Source organism: Hyperolius riggenbachi, chromosome 10, assembly GCF_040937935.1.
Source record: "Hyperolius riggenbachi isolate aHypRig1 chromosome 10, aHypRig1.pri, whole genome shotgun sequence".
Taxonomy (NCBI): domain Eukaryota; kingdom Metazoa; phylum Chordata; class Amphibia; order Anura; family Hyperoliidae; genus Hyperolius; species Hyperolius riggenbachi.
The window spans coordinates 285,484,541-285,502,151 of NC_090655.1; the positions used below are offsets into that span (position 1 = coordinate 285,484,541).

Consider the following 17,611-nt stretch of genomic DNA (forward strand, 5'->3'; position numbering starts at 1 on the left):
GTAACCTGCCCCCCTCTCCCCCCCAGAATTCCTGTATCTCACCTCCAGCCCAAACACCTGTATCCAATCATCTCCTAATTTACATTTGGGGTGCAGCACTGAGGCATTGGGGTGTCTATAGCAGTGATTGTAACACATATAACAATAACCTGTCCCCCTCTCCTCCCCAGAATTCCTGTATCTCACCTCCAGCCCAAACACCTGTATCCAATCATCTTCTAATTTACATTTGGGGTGCAGCACTGAGGCATTGGGGTGTCTATAGCAGTGATTGTAACACATATAACAATAACCTGTCCCCCTCTCCACCCCAGAATTCCTGTATCTCACCTCCAGCCCAAACACCTGTATCCAATCATCTCCTAATTTACATTTGGGGTGCAGCACTGAGGCATTGGGGTGTCTATAGCAGTGACTGTAACACATATAACAATAACCTGTCCTCCTCTCCACCCCAGAATTCCTGTATCTCACCTCCAGCCCAAACACCTGCATCCAATCATCTCCTTCTAATTTACATTTGGGGTGCAGCACTGAGGCATTGGGGTGTCTATAGCAGTGATTGTAACACATATAACAGTAACCTGTCCCCCCCCCCCCCAGAATTCCTGTATCTCATCTCCAGCCCAAACACCTGTATCCAATCATCCCCTAATTTACATTTGGGGTGCAGCGCTGAGGCATTGGGGTGTCTATAGCATGTGACTGTAACACATATAACAATAACCTGTCCCCCTCTCCACCCCAGAATTCCTGTATCTCTCCTCCAGCCCAAACACCTGTATCCAATCATCTCCTAATTTACATATGGGGTGCAGCACTGAGGCATTGGGGTGTCTATAGCAGTGACTGTAACACATAACAATAACCTGTCCCCCTCTCCACCCCAGAATTCCTGTATCTCACCTCCAGCCCAAACACCTGTATCCAATCATCTCCTAATTTACATTTGGGGTGCAGCATTGAGGCATTGGGGTGTCTATAGCAGTGATTGTAACGCATATAACAATAACCTTTCCCCCTCTCCACCCCAGAATTCCTGTATCTCACCTCCAGCCCCAAACACCTGTATCCAATCATCTCCTAATTTACATTTGGGGTGCAGCACTGAGGCATTGGGGTGTCTATAGCAGTGACTGTAACACATATAACAATAACCTGTCCCCTCTCCACCCCAGAATTCCTGTATCTCACCTCCAGCCCAAACACCTGTATCCAATCATCTCCTAATTTACATTTGGGGTGCAGCACTGAGGCATTGGGGTGTCTATAGCAGTGACTGTAACACATATAACAATAACCTGTCCCCCTCTCCACCCCAGAATTCCTATATCTCACCTCCAGCCCCAACACCTGTATCCAATCATCTCCTAATTTACATATGGGGTGCAGCACTGAGGCATTGGGGTGTCTATAGCAGTGATTGTAACACATATAACAATAACCTGTCCCCCTCTCCACCCCAGAATTCCTGTATCTCACCTCCAGCCCAAACACCTGTATCCAATCATCTCCTAATTTACATTTGGGGTGCAGCACTGAGGCATTGGGGTGTCTATAGCAGTGACTGTAACACATATAACAATAACCTGTCCCCCTCTCCACCCCAGAATTCCTGTATCTCACCTCCAGCCCAAACACCTGTATCCAATCATCTCCTAATTTACATTTGGGGCGCAGCACTGAGGCATTGGGGTGTCTATAGCAGTGACTGTAACACATATAACAATAACCTGTCCTCCTCTCCACCCCAGAATTCCTGTATCTCACCTCCAGCCGAAACACCTGCATCCAATCATCTCCTTCTAATTTACATTTGGGGTGCAGCACTGAGGCATTGGGGTGTCTATAGCAGTGATTGTAACACATATAACAGTAACCTGTCCCCCTCTCCCCCCCAGAATTCCTGTATCTCACCTCCAGCCCAAACACCTGTATCCAATCATCTCCTAATTTACATTTGGGGTGCAGCACTGAGGCATTGGGGTGTCTATAGCAGTGACTGTAACACATATAACAATAACCTGTCCCCCTCTCCACCCCAGAATTCCTGTATCTCACCTCCAGCCCAAACACCTGTATCCAATCATCTCCTAATTTACATTTGGGGCGCAGCACTGAGGCATTGGGGTGTCTATAGCAGTGACTGTAACACATATAACAATAACCTGTCCTCCTCTCCACCCCAGAATTCCTGTATCTCACCTCCAGCCGAAACACCTGCATCCAATCATCTCCTTCTAATTTACATTTGGGGTGCAGCACTGAGGCATTGGGGTGTCTATAGCAGTGATTGTAACACATATAACAGTAACCTGTCCCCCTCTCCCCCCCAGAATTCCTGTATCTCACCTCCAGCCCAAACACCTGTATCCAATCATCTCCTAATTTACATTTGGGGTGCAGCACTGAGGCATTGGGGTGTCTATAGCAGTGATTGTAACACACATAACAATAACCTGTCCCCCTCTCCTCCCCAGAATTCCTGTATCTCACCTCCAGCCCAAACACCTGTATCCAATCATCTTCTAATTTACATTTGGGGTGCAGCACTGAGGCATTGGGGTGTCTATAGCAGTGACTGTAACACACATAACAGTAACCTGTCCTCCTCTCCTCCCCAGAATTCCTGTATCTCACCTCCAGCCCAAACGCCTGTATCCAATCATCTCCTAATTTACATTTGGGGTGCAGCACTGAGGCATTGGGGTGTCTATAGCAGTGATTGTAACACATATAACAATAACCTGTCCCCCTCTCCACCCCAGAATTCCTGTATCTCACCTCCAGCCCAAACACCTGTATCCAATCATCTTCTAATTTACATTTGGGGTGCAGCACTGAGGCATTGGGGTGTCTATAGCAGTGACTGTAACACACATAACAGTAACCTGTCCTCCTCTCCTCCCCAGAATTCCTGTATCTCACCTCCAGCCCAAACGCCTGTATCCAATCATCTCCTAATTTACATTTGGGGTGCAGCACTGAGGCATTGGGGTGTCTATAGCAGTGATTGTAACACATATAACAATAACCTGTCCTCCTCTCCACCCCAGAATTCCTGTATCTCACCTCCAGCCCAAACACCTGCATCCAATCATCTCCTTCTAATTTACATTTGGGGTGCAGCACTGAGGTGTCTATAGCAGTGATTGTAACACATATAACAGTAACCTGTCCCCCTCTCCCCCCCAGAATTCCTGTATCTCACCTCCAGCCCAAACACCTGTATCCAATCATCTCCTAATTTACATTTGGGGTGCAGCACTGAGGCATTGGGGTGTCTATAGCAGTGATTGTAACACATATAACAATAACCTGTCCCCCTCTCCTCCCCAGAATTCCTGTATCCCACCTCCAGCCCAAACACCTGTATCCAATCATCTTCTAATTTACATTTGGGGTGCAGCACTGAGGCATTGGGGTGTCTATAGCAGTGACTGTAACACATATAACAATAACCTGTCCCCCTCTCCACCCCAGAATTCCTGTATCATACCTCCAGCCCAAACACCTGTATCCAATCATCTGCTAATTTACATTTGGGGTGCAGCACTGAGGCATTGGGGTGTCTATAGCAGTGATTGTAACACATATAACAATAACCTGTCCCCCTCTCCACCCCAGAATTCCTGTATCTCACCACCAGCCCAAACACCTGTATCCAATCATCTCCTAATTTACATTTGGGGTGCAGCACTGAGGCATTGGGGTGTCTATAGCAGTGATTGTAACACATATAACAATAACCTGTCCCCCTCTCCACCCCAGAATTCCTGTATCTCACCTCCAGCCCAAACACCTGTAGGCACGGAGGTATATCTACTTTATTTGTGCTTTATTTCATCTCCCAACAAAAACAAATAATTATCTTTAACCACTTCTCCCACCACTACATATAGTACATACAGTATATCTACGACCTCTGTGACTTCATGAAAGAGACAAAGATATACAATTCTGCTGATTGTCACAGTTGTGCAGGATCTGGCACACTCCCCGACACTTAGTTGATGAAAGGGAACATGTTCCTTTTAACCCCTTCAGGACTGTAGGCTTACACCCCCCTAGTGACCAGGCTATTTTTTATTTTATTTAGGCCACTGCAGCTTTAAGGCCTCGCTGCAGGGCCGTACAACTTAGCACAGAAGTGATTTCCCCACCCCCTTTTCTGCCCACCAACAAAGCTTTCTGTTGGTGGGCTCCGATCCTTGCCAGCATGGTTTTTTTTTTGTAGTTTCTTATTTGTCATTTGTTTTTAAGTAAATTTTCTTAATTATTTTTCTATCTCTCCCTCTCATTCCTACCCAGCCAATCACAGCGATCGTCTGTCATAGGCATTAGCCTCGCTTCCATACCTCCCAGGGAGACTGTCCTCAGTGCAGCGCTGTACAGTGTAAATAGATGGCGGTTTTGCCGTCTAACAGTCTCCTAGCAGCGATCGCATTGGCGCGCTATCGCCTGCAAAACTCCGCCCCAGGACTTCATGCCAATTGGTGTGGAACGGTTGGCAACTTGTTAAAGGAATACTATCAATAGCCATGTGTTGTTAAATGACAATGTACAAATAATGTCGAGTAGCTGTGTAAACATTTTCCTACTTTTCACGTTAAATATCAGAGGCAAAAGCTGTAATTCATTGTGTGTAGGATTTAGCTCTATTGGGACAAATCATTTGCAGAAGGGGCGTCTGCTTCAATGCACAGACAGTGTTGTTTTTTGCATATCAAACTACAGAGTATTTTTCCCTGAAAGCAAAAAAAAAAAAAAAAGTATGAAAAGCTGTGGAGTCACAGACAATTACAAATGTTTAAAACAAGTTACATTTCCTCTGCTCTCCTGCAGACCGCTCAGAAACACAGGCAGCTTCTGAAAGCTCTCTCTCTCACACACACACACACAGAGTTACACACAGAGTTAACTGATATACTGTGAGGTTACCCCCCCCCCCCTTCCCCTCATTGTTCACTCTCCCGTCAGAAATGAGCAGACTGCCGTCAATTTAAGGGGCCCATACACTTACAGATTTTCCCACCGATATACAGCAGATTCAATCACTGTGATCGGATCTGCTGTGAAATCGTTGCGCAAACGCTGACCGAAAGATTGATTTCCATCCGAAATCGATTGTTCCCGTTGATCCGTCTATGCGGAAGGTTTCGCTTGATCACCGGCAGGTCGCGAGTGCAGCTGCAGCTCCACAGACTGTGATCGGTTTCATGCTGAAATTGATTCACTATCTGTTTGCAGTAAAGGCAGCCATACAATCCCTCTCTGATCAGATTCGATCAGAGAGGGATCTATCTGTTGGTTGGTCGATCTGATAGCAAATCGACCAGTGTATGGCCACCTTTAGAGTGAAAGGAATTTGTTACAGTAAAGAAGGCCATACACTGGCTCGATTCGCGGCCGTTTCGACAGCAGATTCGATCCTGGGATCGAATCTGCTTCCAATCGTTCGCGGTAAATGCAGCCGCCGATCCGATTTCCTCCCGAAATCGGATCGGTCCGTCGATCGCGCCGTGTGGGAAATTACCCTCGATCGCCCGTGGGTAAAGTGCGCGTCGCTAGCGGCGGCCGATCCGATCAAGTATACATTACCTGAGGCTGGCTCCCGGGCGTCTTCTCCGTGCTGCACGGCTCTGTTCCGGCTCCATCCATCCCGGCGCTTCCTGTGTCACTGCAGTGACCAGGAAGTTCAAATAGAGGGCGCTCTATTTGAACTTCCTGGTCACAGAGTAACACAGGAAGCGCCGTAATGGAGCCGGAACAGAGCCGTGCAATGCGGAGAAGATGCCCGGGAGCCAGCATCAGGTAATGTATACGGGGGGGGGGGGGGGGGGGGACAGGCGGCAGGAGCAGCTCAGCAGATGGTGAATCGGTTTCAGGCTGAAATCGATTCACAATCTGTTTGCAGTAAAGGCAGCCATACGATCCCTCTCTGATCAGATTCGATCAAATAGGGATCTGTCAGCTGGTCGATCTAATGGCACATCGACCAGTGTATGGCCACCTTTACAGTTCTTTACCAGCACTTCAGGAACTCTCTCAAACTCAGTTTAAAAAACACATGTTAATTGATAGCGTCCCTTTAAACCAATTAGTCCCCCCGCCGGATGAACAATTGCTGCAGTATCCAAATTCAGTAATCCTTCATCTCCCCCCCTCTGTGGCTGACTACAGAGCGGGGGAACGGAGGCTCAGACTGCAGAAAGGTCGCAGGAACCAGGCGAGGTAAGACAGGCTGCTTGTGCCTTTTTTTTTTTTCTATCGATCTGGCCACGGAGGGAGGCGCAGTTGAAAAAGTTGCGGCCAAAAATGGGCACAATTGTTATTTAGCGATATATTATTATTATTTAGTATTTATATAGCGCTGACATCTTATGCAGTGCTGTACAGAGAATATAGTCTTGTAACACTAACTGTCCCTCGGAAGAGCTCACAATCTAGTCCCTACCATAGTCGTATGTCTATGTATGTATTATGTGGTGTGTTTATTATAGTCTAGGGCCAATTAACTTATCTGTATGTTTTTGGGATGTGGGAGGAAACCAGAGTGCCCGGAGGAAACCCACGCAGACACGGGGAGAACATACAAACTCCTTGTAGATGTTGACCTGGCCGGGATTCGCCACCGTGCTGCCCCTATAGAAAGCTGTTACACTATTTAGCGGGTGGCTGCAATTAAACTGAAATGTATTGTATTACTGTTAGTGGGGATCAGGGGGTGTTAAGGTTAGGCACCACTAGGGGGTCTTAGGGTTAGGCACCATCAGGGGGTGTTAAGGTTAGGCACCACTAGGGGGTCTTAGGGTTAGGCACCCCCAGGGCATGGTTCTGTGTGAGAGTAGGGAGAGGTTATGTTATAATTAGGTTCAACATTATCGGTAAATTTACCTATAATATATAATGTAATACTGCAATTAAATTGTTATTTACATTTATCTTCATGCCTAAATTAGCTTGCGACTTTATCAAATGCATGCACAAAGGGGGCTGTCTGGGTGGGGGGCACATCTAGCAACCAAAATGGGGGGCTGAGGCAATCGGAAAGGGGGGAAGAAGGGGGTTAAATCACACCAAGGAACACCTGGGTAGAAGGGGGGGGGGGGATCTGATAATGCGGGCACATCTGGTTACCCTGGGGGAGGGGGGGCAGTAGTAATACTCGGGGGACATCCGGCTATAATGGGGAACGATTATTCTGGGGACACATTTGGCATTAATGAGGGGCACTAATCCAGAAGACACATCTGTCTATACCTGGGGGTGGCAAGTACAGGGGACACATCTAGCCATACTGGGGAGGGGGGGGGGGGCTAATATTGGGGACACATGTGGCTATACTGGGGAAGCTGATATTGGGGACACATGTGGCTATACTGGGGAAGCTGATATTGGGGACACATCTGGCCATACTAGGAAGGGGGTAATATTGGGGACACATCTGGCTATACTGGGGAGGCTGATATTGGGGACACATCTGGCTATACTGGAGAAGCTGGTATTGGGGACACATCTGGCTATACTGGGGAAGCGGATATTGGGGACACATCTGGCTATACTGGGGAGGCTGATATTGGGGACACATCTGGCTATACTGGGCCGGCTGATATTGGGGACACATCTGGCTATACTGGGGAGGCTGATATTGGGGACACATCTGGCTATACTGGGGAGGCTGATATTGGGGACACATCTGGCTATACTGGGCCGGCTGATATTGGGGACACATCTGGCTATACTGGGAAAGCTGATATTGGGGACACATTTGGCTTTACTGGGGAGGCTGATATTGGGGACACATCTGGCTATACTGGGGAAGCTGATATTGGGGACACATCTGGCTATACTGGGGAGGCTGATATTGGGGACACATCTGGCTATACTGGGGAAGCTGATATTGGGGACACATCTGGCTATACTGGGGAGGCTGATATTGGGGACACATCTGGCTATACTGGGCCGGCTGATATTGGGGACACATCTGGCTATACTGGGGAGGCTGATATTGGGGACACATCTGGCTATACTGGGGAGGCTGATATTGGGGACACATCTGGCTATACTGGGCCGGCTGATATTGGGGACACATCTGGCTATACTGGGGAAGCTGATATTGGGGACACATCTGGCTATACTGGGGAGGCTGATATTGGGGACACATCTGGCTATACTGGGCCGGCTGATACTGGGGACACATCTGGCTATACTGGGGAGGCTGATATTGGGGACACATCTGGCTATACTGGGGAGGCTGATATTGGGGACACATCTGGCTATACTGGGGAGGCTGATATTGGGGACACATTTGGCTATACTGGGGAGGCTGATATTGGGGACACATCTGGCTTTACTGGGGAGGCTGATATTGAGGACACATCTGGCTATACTGGGGAGGCTGATATTGGGGACACATCTGGCTATACTGGGGAGGCTGATATTGGGGACACATCTGGCTATACTGGGGAGGCTGATATTGGGGACACATCTGGCTATACTGGGGAGGCTGATATTGGGGACACATCTGGCTATACTGGGGAGGCTGATATTGGGGACTCATCTGGCTATACTGGGCCGGCTGATATTGGGGACACATCTGGCTATACTGGGGAGGCTGATATTGGGGACACATCTGGCTATACTGGGGAGGCTGATATTGGGGACACATCTGGCTATACTGGGGAGGCTGATATTGGGGACACATCTGGCTATACTGGGGAGGCTGATATTGGGGACACATCTGGCTATACTGGGGAGGCTGATATTCAGGACACATCTGGCTATACTGGGGAGGCTGATATTGGGAACACATCTGGCTATACTGGAGAGGCTGATATTCAGGACACATCTGGCTATACTGGGCCGGCTGATATTGGGGACACATCTGGCTATACTGGGGAGGCTGATATTGGGGACACATCTGGCTATACTGGGGAAGCTGATATTGGGGACACATCTGGCTATACTGGGGAGGCTGATATTGGGGACACATCTGGCTATACTGGGCCGGCTGATATTGGGGACACATCTGGCTATACTGGGGAGGCTGATATTGGGGACACATCTGGCTATACTGGGGAGGCTGATATTGGGGACACATCTGGCTATACTGGGCCGGCTGATATTGGGGACACATCTGGCTATACTGGGGAGGCTGATATTGGGGACACATCTGGCTATACTGGGGAGGCTGATATTGGGGACACATCTGGCTATACTGGGGAAGCTGATATTGGGGACACATCTGGCTATACTGGGGAGGCTGATATTGGGGACACATCTGGCTATACTGGGGAGGCTGATATTGGGGACACATCTGGCTATACTGGGCCGGCTGATATTGGGGACACATCTGGCTATACTGGGCCGGCTGATATTGGGGACACATCTGGCTATACTGGGGAGGCTGATATTGGGGACACATCTGGCTATACTGGGGAGGCTGATATTGGGGACACATCTGGCTTTACTGGGGAGGCTGATATTGGGGACACATCTGGCTATACTGGGGAGGCTGATATTCAGGACACATCTGGCTATACTGGGCCGGCTGATATTGGGGACACATCTAGCTATACTGGGCCGGCTGATATTGGGGACACATCTGGCTATACTGGGGAGGCTGATATTGGGGACACATCTGGCTATACTGGGGAAGCTGATATTGGGGACACATCTGGCTATACTGGGGAGGCTGATATTGGGGACACATCTGGCTATACTGGGCCGGCTGATATTGGGGACACATCTGGCTATACTGGGGAGGCTGATATTGGGGACACATCTGGCTATACTGGGGAGGCTGATATTGGGGAAACATCTGGCTATACTGGGGAGGCTGATATTGGGGACACATCTGGCTATACTGGGGAGGCTGATATTGGGGACACATCTGGCTATACTGGGGAGGCTGATATTGGGGACACATCTGGCTATACTGGGCCGGCTGATATTGGGGACACATCTGGCTATACTGGGGAAGCTGATATTGGGGACACATCTGGCTATACTGGGGAGGCTGATATTGGGGACACATCTGGCTATACTGGGCCGGCTGATACTGGGGACACATCTGGCTATACTGGGGAGGCTGATATTGGGGACACATCTGGCTATACTGGGGAGGCTGATATTGGGGACACATCTGGCTATACTGGGGAGGCTGATATTGGGGACACATCTGGCTATACTGGGGAGGCTGATATTGGGGACACATCTGGCTATACTGGGGAGGCTGATATTGGGGACACATCTGGCTATACTGGGGAAGCTGATATTGGGGACACATCTGGCTATACTGGGCCGGCTGATATTGGGGACACATCTGGCTATACTGGGGAGGCTGATATTGGGGACACATCTGGCTATACTGGGCCGGCTGATATTGGGGACACATCTGGCTATACTGGGGAGGCTGATATTGGGGACACATCTGGCTATACTGGGCCGGCTGATATTGGGGACACATCTGGCTATACTGGGGAGGCTGATATTGGGGACACATCTGGCTATACTGGGCCGGCTGATATTGGGGACACATCTGGCTATACTGGGGAGGCTGATATTGGGGACACATCTGGCTATACTGGGGAGGCTGATATTGGGGACACATCTGGCTATACTGGGCCGGCTGATATTGGGGACACATCTGGCTATACTGGGGAGGCTGATATTGGGGACACATCTGGCTATACTGGGCCGGCTGATATTGGGGACACATCTGGCTATACTGGGGAAGCTGATATTGGGGACACATCTGGCTATACTGGGGAGGCTGATATTGGGGACACATCTGGCTATACTGGGCCGGCTGATATTGGGGACACATCTGGCTATACTGGGGAAGCTGATATTGGGGACACATCTGGCTATACTGGGGAGGCTGATATTGGGGACACATCTGGCTATACTGGGCCGGCTGATATTGGGGACACATCTGGCTATACTGGGGAGGCTGATATTGGGGACACATCTGGCTATACTGGGGAGGCTGATATTGGGGACACATCTGGCTATACTGGGCCGGCTGATATTGGGGACACATCTGGCTATACTGGGGAAGCTGATATTGGGGACACATCTGGCTATACTGGGGAAGCTGATATTGGGGACACATCTGGCTATACTGGGCCGGCTGATATTGGGGACACATCTGGCTATACTGGGGAAGCTGATATTGGGGACACATCTGGCTATACTGGGGAGGCTGATATTGGGGACACATCTGGCTATACTGGGCCGGCTGATATTGGGGACACATCTGGCTATACTGGGGAGGCTGATATTGGGGACACATCTGGCTATACTGGGCCGGCTGATATTGGGGACACATCTGGCTATACTGGGCCGGCTGATATTGGGGACACATCTGGCTATACTGGGGAGGCTGATATTGGGGACACATCTGGCTATACTGGGCCGGCTGATATTGGGGACACATCTGGCTATACTGGGGAGGCTGATATTGGGGACACATCTGGCTATACTGGGCCGGCTGATATTGGGGACACATCTGGCTATACTGGGGAGGCTGATATTGGGGACACATCTGGCTATACTGGGCCGGCTGATATTGGGGACACATCTGGCTATACTGGGCCGGCTGATATTGGGGACACATCTGGCTATACTGGGGAGGCTGATATTGGGGACACATCTGGCTATACTGGGCCGGCTGATATTGGGGACACATCTGGCTATACTGGGGAGGCTGATATTGGGGACACATCTGGCTATACTGGGCCGGCTGATACTGGGGACACATCTGGCTATACTGGGGAGGCTGATATTGGGGACACATCTGGCTATACTGGGGAGGCTGATATTGGGGACACATCTGGCTATACTGGGGAGGCTGATATTGGGGACACATCTGGCTATACTGGGGAGGCTGATATTGGGGACACATCTGGCTATACTGGGGAGGCTGATATTGGGGACACATCTGGCTATACTGGGGAAGCTGATATTGGGGACACATCTGGCTATACTGGGCCGGCTGATATTGGGGACACATCTGGCTATACTGGGGAGGCTGATATTGGGGACACATCTGGCTATACTGGGCCGGCTGATATTGGGGACACATCTGGCTATACTGGGGAGGCTGATATTGGGGACACATCTGGCTATACTGGGCCGGCTGATATTGGGGACACATCTGGCTATACTGGGGAGGCTGATATTGGGGACACATCTGGCTATACTGGGCCGGCTGATATTGGGGACACATCTGGCTATACTGGGGAGGCTGATATTGGGGACACATCTGGCTATACTGGGGAGGCTGATATTGGGGACACATCTGGCTATACTGGGCCGGCTGATATTGGGGACACATCTGGCTATACTGGGGAGGCTGATATTGGGGACACATCTGGCTATACTGGGCCGGCTGATATTGGGGACACATCTGGCTATACTGGGGAAGCTGATATTGGGGACACATCTGGCTATACTGGGGAGGCTGATATTGGGGACACATCTGGCTATACTGGGCCGGCTGATATTGGGGACACATCTGGCTATACTGGGGAAGCTGATATTGGGGACACATCTGGCTATACTGGGGAGGCTGATATTGGGGACACATCTGGCTATACTGGGCCGGCTGATATTGGGGACACATCTGGCTATACTGGGGAGGCTGATATTGGGGACACATCTGGCTATACTGGGGAGGCTGATATTGGGGACACATCTGGCTATACTGGGCCGGCTGATATTGGGGACACATCTGGCTATACTGGGGAAGCTGATATTGGGGACACATCTGGCTATACTGGGGAAGCTGATATTGGGGACACATCTGGCTATACTGGGCCGGCTGATATTGGGGACACATCTGGCTATACTGGGGAAGCTGATATTGGGGACACATCTGGCTATACTGGGGAGGCTGATATTGGGGACACATCTGGCTATACTGGGCCGGCTGATATTGGGGACACATCTGGCTATACTGGGGAGGCTGATATTGGGGACACATCTGGCTATACTGGGCCGGCTGATATTGGGGACACATCTGGCTATACTGGGCCGGCTGATATTGGGGACACATCTGGCTATACTGGGGAGGCTGATATTGGGGACACATCTGGCTATACTGGGCCGGCTGATATTGGGGACACATCTGGCTATACTGGGGAGGCTGATATTGGGGACACATCTGGCTATACTGGGCCGGCTGATATTGGGGACACATCTGGCTATACTGGGGAGGCTGATATTGGGGACACATCTGGCTATACTGGGCCGGCTGATATTGGGGACACATCTGGCTATACTGGGGAGGCTGATATTGGGGACACATCTGGCTATACTGGGCCGGCTGATATTGGGGACACATCTGGCCATCTTAACTGGGGAACATAAAACTGGCGGCACAGTTTTTATCTACTGTGGCACTTGTTACTCTTAAACTGGTATTGATAAAAACTGAGAAATAATGCATTTTTTTTCTTCATCATCTCCTTTTTTTAAATGCATAGAAAACAACGTTTTTCTTGGGACAAAAGACCTGCCAATGAAAGTCTAGTTTGTCTTGAAAAAAACGATATATAGATCATGTAGGTGTCGTGAGTAAGGATAAAGTTATAGGTGATTAAATAGGGACATAGCTAAAACGTCAAGACTGCTCAAGTCCATAAGGGAAAACCAAGGTCTGGATGCCAAGTGGTTAAAGCACTTTCTTGTTATCAGGAGTGGTTGTTCAGCCACATAAAAGTGTTTTGGCTTTTATTTACTCTTCAGGAGAGCCGCGGCTGCATGTGACAGCAGATCCTGCTTTGTTTGCACAGATAAAGCACCTGGTTTATTAAAGCGGACCCAAACCAAACAGTTTTTTAATTCAAAATATGTAGTTGCACCACTCTGACACATACAAAGATAAATAAACACTCCTTCAGGCCTATGAGCATTTCAGTGCATGCTTTTCACCCTTCTCTTTTCATAACTAGGGTTATACAGGTGGCAGCCATTACTTCTGAGCTTAGTAGGAGGTTTTAGATCATGGGTGTGTTTGTCATCAGCTACCCTCCCTCACAGGGGCGTCGTCTATGTGAAATCTTACACAAGCTGAGATCACCTCCCCTGTGACATCATCAGTAGCAGCCTGTGTTTTGTTTTTTATCTTCTCCACCAGTCTGACGGATTCTGTCCCGGCAATATGAAAGGAAGAAAGGGGTTCCTCCAATAAATGTAATATATTTTATATTTGTCATCCTGCAGCTGAAAAAAGGCTGCTATTTATTTTTATAAGTTAGAAAATATATTTTATTTCTGAAATCTTGTATTTTTAGTTTGGGTCCACTTTAACCCTTGCAATGGAAAATAAAAAAGTGAACACAGTGATGTTCAAACTAGGCTTAAAACCTTAATAATTAATACTTAATAGGCTTAATACTGAGTACCTATGTTTATGTCATCAGGTCACCTCAGTTCAGGGACTTTAACGCTTTACATAATAATACACCGAGCAGCAACAAACGTCTGACAAGCAGTGTTTTACACCCAAAACATTTCCCACGCTCAGCACATGATTAGGGCTTCTCCCCAGTGTGAGATCTCTTATGTCTAGCAAAACTTGATTTCTGTGAAAAACATTTCCCACACTCAGCACATGAATAGGGCTTCTCACCAGTGTGAGATCTCTCATGTGTGAAAAGATCTGATTTCCGTACAAAAAATTTCCCACACTCAGCACATGAATAGGGCTTCTCACCAGTGTGAGATCTCTCATGTCTGATTAGATGAGATTTATTTGCAAAACATCTTCCACACACAGCACAAGAATAGGGCTTCACACCAGTGTGAGATCTGTCATGTACGACAAGATATGCTTTATGTGCAAAACATTTCCCACACTCAGCACATGAATAGGGCTTCTCACCAGTGTGAGATCTTTCATGTATGACAAGATGTGCTTTATGTGCAAAACATTTCCCACACTCGGCACATGAATAGGGCTTCTCACCAGTGTGAGATTTCTGATGTTTAACAAGCTCCGATTTATATCCAAAACATTTACCACACTCAGCACATGAATATCGCTGCTCACCAGTGTGATAACGCTCATGACTAAAAAGCTCTGTTTTCCGTGCAAAACATTTCCCACACTCAACACAAGCATAAGGCTTCTCACCAGTGTGAGTTCTCTCATGTATGACAAGCTTTGATTTATCTGTAAAACATTTCCCACACTCAGCACACGAATAGAGCTTCTCACCAGTGTGATATCTCTCATGTTTGACAAGAACCCATTTATACACAAAACATTTCCCACACTCAGCACATGAATAGGGCTTCTCCCCAGTGTGAATTTTCTCATGTTGGACGAGGTATGATTTACTCACAAACCATTTCCCACACTCAGCACATGAATAGGGCTTCTCACCAGTGTGAGATCTCTCATGAGTGATAAGATGTGATTTCCGTACAAAACATTTCCCACACTCAGCACATGAATAGGGCTTCTTTCCAGTGTGAGATCTCTCATGTATGACAAACTGTGATTTCCGTACAAAACATTTCCCACACGTGGAACAGGAATAAGACCCCCCAGCAGGGGGAGAGCTGTGCTGGGTAGAAGGCCCCTCGGGGTTAGACAGGTGAGGGGAGTCTGGGGGGATATTTGGGGTCACCAGGATATCTGCAGGAGACTCTTGTCTAGTGACATCATCATCCGTTGTACAGTCTGTGGATACAGAGAGACGAGTCTCTGAGAGGTTCCTGATGCCGGGACTCCGCGCTGCAAATAGAGAAACATCATCACTTCCTGTAAAAGAATTCTGAGGGGAGGAGCAATTATCATTAGGGAGGGTCAGTGAGCTGTGTGTACATAACTAAAGCAAGTGTGCGGCACTCTCTAAGCATTCCACGTATCTGCATGAGGAAGTAAATAAAGGAATACTCTCACCACTGTTTCTGTGTTCTTACTGCCGTTCTCTTAAGACGTGTGCTCCACTGTAGTGAAAGAAGAAACAAATCCAATCTCTGGCACCAGGAAAAGCGTGTGCCCCTTCCGTCTATTGCTTAGAGCGTTTTATTGGCAGTGAATTATTTCCAATACTGTGAATACCTTACATCATGGTCATCATGTCGTACAGACCGGTGTGGCAGTCGTGGTGGAGGAGGTGGATGGCGGGTAGTAACAGGGGATGAGCGACGGCCGTTTCGTGTCAAACTGGCACTTGGTCACGCTGTGTTCCACGGTGGAATGCAGCGTGACCAAGTGTCAGTTTGACACGAAACGGCCGTCGCTCATCCCCTGTTACTACCTGCCATCCACCACGACTGCCACACCGGTCTGTACGACATGATGACCATGATGTAAGGTATGTACAGTATTGGAACTAATTCACTGCCAATAAAACGCTCTAAGCAATAGATGGAAGGGGCACGCGCTTTTCCTTGTGCCAGAGATGGTCAGTGAGCTGCTGACAATTCCAAATTGATACACACGAGAAGCCAATGCTCACTCCCAGCCAGCAATCTGCCATTTTATATGGTCCATAAACAGCCCGTCAGCCAATCAGTGTAATGATATACACCAGAGTCTGCAGTACCACATCCAGCAGGCATTGCATAAGTTCAGCAACATTCAGGTGAGAGGTAAACAGAGGAACACCAAGAGCCCCAATAGTGTAGTATGTATTGACAAAGGGGGTAATGACAAAGAGTAATAGTTGTTATACTCACAAACATGGGTCACCAATAGGCAACCACTGTAAAGGCAGGTGGGGAGATTATCCTGACCCCACTCAGGAATAAGAAGTCGCTCTCTGTAGATAGTAGAAAAGGGTCGCAACCCTCCACCAAGGGTGGATACAATATTATATAGGAGAGAACAGAGGCAGCAAAAGGATAAAAGGGGTTTTAAAGGCGCTGAGTGTCGTTTGTTTTGCTAGATGCTGTAACTCCTTTTTCTATTGCCTGAGGAAGCGGGCGCTGACCCGTAAAACGCGTTGCTTTGTTTTATCTGGAGTTCGTTAATAAATAGACTGAATGTACAGTCGTGTTGTGTCTGCTTGGAGGAGGTAAGTCCACTAATTACCAAGTTTTGGCTTTTAAGCTCCTTTAAAACCCCTTTTATCCTTTTGGCGCCTCTGTTCTCTCTTATATAATTCAGGTGAGAGGGTTAAATAATTGTAGACTTTGTCACCTGTAGGGGGCTCTACATGTAGGTATACCTCTCACACTGCCCCCTAACCATTTATCCGCATCTGCATACTGGAAGCTGCAAACAAGAAATGAAAAATCACAAACACTGGTGCACATGGCAGACGGGGGCCCCGGGCTCTGCCACCGAATAGGTGCCCCAAATCCCCATGCGACACCAGGGCCCATATGCAATTCACTGCAAAAAAAAAATCCCCTGTCATGTGCACCAATGTTTGTGTTTTTAAATTCCAAGTTGATGCAAAGTTTATGCAAATTAGAAATAGACTATATGCAGCAGCTGCATAACTTTGCATATAATTGGCATACAATTTTCTCTATCTCAAAGTTATTGGGATGTTACCATCACTAGTTATCTGCCTGACAGAGACCCGCAGAAGATTGTGCTCATTACAGGTGACCAATCACATGAGAATAACTTTGGCTTGCA

General features: G+C 48.3%; 1 pseudogene; it reads right to left on the reverse strand.

The window, feature by feature from the left end:
- The window catches only part of LOC137537267 (zinc finger protein 850-like), a 57,677-nt pseudogene extending 41,580 nt beyond the window's left edge, over positions 1 to 16,097 (reverse strand).
- Positions 16,098 to 17,611: the final 1,514 nt, after the last annotated feature.